The 5,410-nt window shown below is 38.3% G+C and overlaps 1 long non-coding RNA gene across 1 annotated transcript in view; it reads left to right on the top strand.

Annotated features, from left to right (window-relative positions):
- The window catches only part of LOC109296807, a 19,009-nt gene extending 17,054 nt beyond the window's left edge, over positions 1-1,955 (top strand). The window contains exon 3 of the long non-coding RNA XR_002097065.1: positions 1,920-1,955. This is a non-coding gene — a long non-coding RNA (uncharacterized LOC109296807). The remainder of the gene's footprint in view (positions 1-1,919) is intronic.
- Positions 1,956-5,410: the final 3,455 nt, after the last annotated feature.

Below are 5,410 nucleotides of genomic sequence, written 5' to 3'. Positions count from 1 at the left end.
GGGGGGGGGGGGGGGGGGGGGGGCGGGGGGTTGCAACAATATGTATCATAGTGTAATACAGAAGCCATAAGAACTTCAAATGAATAGCTCCCGGTTACCCTGGGTTTGAATTTTACGTAGCTCATCTGTGTGAAAGAGCTGTATCATAAAAATGGGATCCTTAGTTAAAAGTGTACATGGCTTCTAAGTATCTCTCTTACTAGATAAATGTGTGTGTGTTTATAGTGTATATATTTGTGAGGAAAATAATAACTGACTTTCCAAACTTAATGAACAAATCATGAAACAAAAGGAAGAATAAATCTCAGAAAAATGGAATGGTTTAGTTTAATAGGTAATCCTCTTAACTGAGTACTGTCTGTGTCACGGCTTCTCAACCTTTTCAGACTGAGACAACCCTCAGAGAGTGCCAACTCTTAGCTTTCACTTGTTTTTTTGACTGCAAAAAATTAATAGACAATGTTCTGTTGAAAAGAGCTGAGAAAAACCACAGTGAGGGGGAATGTTTTTGACAATATGGACTCCTATTTGAAATCCAGTTAATCTTTGCACAACTAACAGTGCTAATATTGGGTGGTACCCTGCCATACACTTAAAGTATCGCTGCAGCACCCTACTTGAGAACCACTAATCTACATTATCCTTCATTACACATAAACATACAAACATTAACTAGACATAGAGTGCACATAAAGAGAAAAATTACTCTTCATATGTATTTTCCTTATGTTATAACCAGTTAGAAATTTTTAGCCTAATCCTGCTTATTTCACTTGAAGTATAGTCCTGCCAACTTCAGTAAACAACTCATGTAATTAAGATAAACAGGATTTGTCTTTCCTTTTTCTATTGCAGTTTCTGTGGCTCAGTTGGTATCTTGAGAGGAAGGTTACTTAAATACATCCCTCAAAATGTTAATTGCCTTGGGTCAGAGGTAATAGATAGAGACCATTAAATACATAAAGCCTCTAAGATTTTTAACAGAGATGCACTCAAATTCAAATCCAGCTTTCTGCAACTTTGGAGGATTGAGATAAGGGATTTGCCAGCAACACAATTCCCATCCAAATTTCTTTAGATTTCTAGGGTTTTGTGTTGGGGTATTAGTGTAGTCTTAGTAATAGTTTTTAATGGATCTGGCAAAACCAAGTGACTGATTTATAACACTCCATGTTTTACAGATATTTCCATGAGGTTTTTTGAAAGAGCTTTTATTGTTCTGTTCTTGAACTTTTACAACTTCTGGACATGAGCAACAACTTGTATTTTACATTTCAAGGTTGTGATGTTTTTGGTAGTTGTACATTTACTTGTTTTCCGGTGCATGCTCTGTTGTTTGCTTTCCAGGTTTTATGTGAAAGAAGTTTTTTTGGGCTGCAAAGAAGCCTCTGTGTTTGTGTGAGTTCCAAGTGAAAGCTAAGATAATCAAACACCTGTTTTTCACTAAATTTGAGGATGTTGGTGGGTCAGGAGGGGAGCTGTGGGTTAGCTCATTCCACTGTAAAGCAATGAAAGCTATAAAATATTATGAGCAAAAAGCCACCTGTTTTTGAATTAATGCTTGCCATCTACCTTTCTGATTTAAACTGGAAGTTCCATATCTAAGTGGTCTGTTTTCATTTCAGTCTGTGAGGATTTAACCAAAACACATTAATGTGTATGGTGTCTTCAGAATAGACTCATCCCCAAAGATCTTTATAAAATAGGTCAGCGTTGTCATGCACAAAATTATAATAATAGTACATTTTTGTGAATACAACACATAAAAAGCAGAAACTTTTAGGTCTCACATCTTTAAATTTATGCAGAAAGTACTAGAGCAAGGACATATACGAGATCTTTGGAGAAGGTGACCAAAATGTTTAAATCTTGGGTGCTTGAAAGTGACCAAACTATTGTTTTCTATCTACTGTTTTCAGTCTCAAAGAGGAAAGACATCAAGCCATTCTAGACGTAAGATCTGAAGAACTAAAATAATTTTGCTAGTCAACACCAGGTCCAAAATTTAAGATGAAATTGGACCATCCTGTGTATATTTTCCTATTTTTAAATAGTCAAAGGTCTGTTCTATATTTTCCCATAATAGGAAATGTCAGCTGTCAAAACCTTTGCAGGCATGCATACCAAAGATAACTTAGACAAGCTGTGCACCACAGCCTGTCTCTACTTGATATTATAAGTATGGTTGGCAAATAAAAACATATTGCCCATGTGAGGTCCAAAGATAGATGGGAGTTAAATGGTCTGTGAAAAGCATGAATCCTTATCGTTATAACATTGTGAGGAAACTTCCAGGTTCCTTCCATGTGTGTTCATTGGCTTTCTTTAGTGTCCTTTTGTTAATAGGGCATAATGTTGAATGTCAAAGGGGTGGTATTACATGGCAGTTGCATTGACAATTGTGATCATATCCAACTTGCAAGTCTAACACATCCTACCATCTTTTAAGTTTTGCCACATTTATCTAAGTTCTGTTTTCTCCCCTAGATCATTACAGTACAGGTGAGAAATGCAACATCCCTAAAAGTTCAATATCCCCCTTCCCAGCAAGAATTCATTCATTTTCAGTAACTTGGTTGCTCACAATGGCCTTGATCTTTGCTGACACCTTCTGAAGAATATTTGCATTAATAACGTGACCTAAATACATGATGGATTTGTGGAAAAATACATATTTGTTTTCAACAATTTTGATTATAATCCTCTTAAGTAGCATCTAAATTCTTAAGATCCATTAGCATTTTGCTTAAGTAACATTGTTCTTTTGTGGTTCATAGATTTTTGCTACAAAACTAAAGCTGACACCCCAAACGTTAAAGCATAGTGTTCATTGGCAACTTTTTTTTTTGTTTTTCAATCTTTGTCCATTTGCCATCAAGCTTAGCAGCCTTGGCTGTAGAGGTAAAGTTGTTCTAAATACAAGCAAGTTCAGAGAGAAAATTGTTCATATCACTACACTTTCTACTGCTTCATCTTTTCCACAGATTCTGATGGCACCATCTTTTGGCACCCCAAAACACATGTACAGTGGCAACTGCACATTCCTTGTGCAAGTGACATAATTTTTGTTTTCACTAGACAATGAAGATGTGTTTGACTTACAGTGCTCTGGTGCTCTTCAGGCTATGTATTTCTTGAGTGGTTACTTGGCTTTATGGTTTATTTTACAGTGCTGCCTTTCAAGCTACCCAGTTCCCTCTTGAAAACAAGAGAATATGCATGCAGATTGCACATCATGTGAATTTCTGGCTAGCTCAGTCAGATTTTTTAAAAATCACCATCAGCTTCAAATGGATACCTAATCATCACTGTGCACAAAAGTTGCCTCTAACTATTTTACCATGGTTCAATCTGCATGTCAATAGTATCCATCATAGTTTCTCCCTTGAAGTCTGAAGTTCAACTCTGGTAGGTTGCAAAAGAAGATGACTGAAATTGCTATAGTACTTTTAAATGAGTCAAGTGATTGTAACAGTTCTTGTATCCACCTCTATGTAATGTGGCTTTATTTCCAGTAATGGTGTCACCAGGAATCCAGGTTAAAGCACTAACACATGCTATATAAAATAATTTTTACTTCTGACTAGTTCTCCCCTGCACTGTTTTCCACTGGCTCTGAATGCAGCTGTCTTCTTCTGTGTTCAGGGTATTCAATGTGTCCTCTGTACATACACAGTGGGTGAACACTACCTGCTTTTAGAATAAAAACATCACTTCCAAGTGACTTATATCCTAGGTGTAGAAACAGTTACAATTACCTGGTGTTTGTTTGGAAAAAACTCTGTTATTTTGTACATTCTTGTGTATGCCTTCAGCCCTTGGGACAGCCTGATAGGAGTTTCTACAGAAACCATGATGAACCATATTCTCCTGGAATGTGAGTTCAGAGTCATAAGTAGATATTTCATATTTCCTCATTTCATACTTGTAGACCACAATGTCCAGCCTGTGTAGCAGGGTGTCTTCTGACACACTATGAAGTTCACTGACTTTTTTTTTGAAACTAGCACTAATCATTTCTCTCAAAAGAGTTCTGTCATATACCATGGATCAGGGAACTTTAGAAAGGCACAAAGATAATTGGCATAGATTTTTTTCATTATCAGGTCAATCTACATTTAGGAAACAGGGTATTTACACAATAATTAATCTCTTTTTTCTTCATAAATCACTCGTACTTTAATTCAGTGAGAAACTGCAAAAATTTCCAAAAGAAGTTAGAAGTCAGTCTTTGAAAGTAAGCAAAGAAAAAAAAAAAAGCATATGTTTAAATTGAGACTGTAATTAGCCCTAAAGCAGCCCTGGCATAGGGAGGGAGAAAAAGAACCTCTTTCTAGGCGAGCTAACCACACTTGCTGCCCCTATGCTCTACAAAGTGTAGTGGGTTTGCATCGGGTGCTCCACTTAGGAGAAACTCAAAGGCAGAGAATTGGCAGAGGAGACAGTGCAGGCAAGTGTTAACCCCGCAAGTGTTGCAGTGCTACAAACTACTGCAAAATGCCTGTACTAATTAGAGCTACTGTTTGGCAGCTTTCCTTCTAAGGGTCCGAAGATCTCTAAGAACCTTTTGGTGTCAGTATAGATAAGAGACAGACTTTAGAAACAGAGATGGCTTGTCCTGACAGAATTTGAATGTATTACAAAGAGAAAACATATTATTGCCATTGAGACATTTTGATATTTTCATCTTTAAAATAAGATTCTAAAAAAACCCAATTGTACTGACTGCAATCATTGCAAGGACACTACAGCAGGGATATCAAACCCATTGTGTGCCTCATGCTGGATATGGACATTGGGGCACTGGATACGGCCTTGGGCATGGGGTGACAGTGGTAGGGATAGTGGCAGCTGCAGCAGAGGCATTGGTGGGCCTGGCCGTGGGGACAGTGGGTGCAGAACAAGCAGGGTTGTGTCAGAACATTCAACCTCCTGCCACCAGTGACTTGCCCTACTGGGGCCCTGGAGCTCCAGATTCTGTGGCAGGATATATCCACTAGGGGTATGCGAAGCTTTGGTTGCCAATTCGATTCAGAGACGATTTGGTACTCACCAACAGCACACAGTACACACAAGCACAGGGTGGTACCAGGTAAATGTTTAGTTAGTGTGAAGAGAGGGTGGTGAAGGCTTCATTGATGGACCATGGAGAGGGGTAAGAGATTTCACAGATTTCACAGACATTAGGGCTGGAAGGGACCTCGGAAGATCATCAAGTCCAGCCCTAATCATAATCATAGGATCCCAGCAAGATAAGAATCCAATTTACTTTTGAAGGTGTTCAATGTAGGTGCTTGAACCACCTCCAATGGCAGGCTATGCCAGACCTTGGAGGCTCAGACAGTAAAGAAATTCTTCCTTATGTCCAGCCTGAAACGGTCTTGTAGTAGTTTATGACCATTCAACCTTG

Source organism: Gavialis gangeticus, unplaced genomic scaffold, assembly GCF_001723915.1.
Source record: "Gavialis gangeticus isolate Ggan-Ray unplaced genomic scaffold, GavGan_comp1, whole genome shotgun sequence".
NCBI lineage: Eukaryota > Metazoa > Chordata > Crocodylia > Gavialidae > Gavialis > Gavialis gangeticus.
The sequence above is the reverse complement of the archived record's forward strand: the minus strand, read 5'-3'. Positions and strand labels throughout refer to the sequence as shown.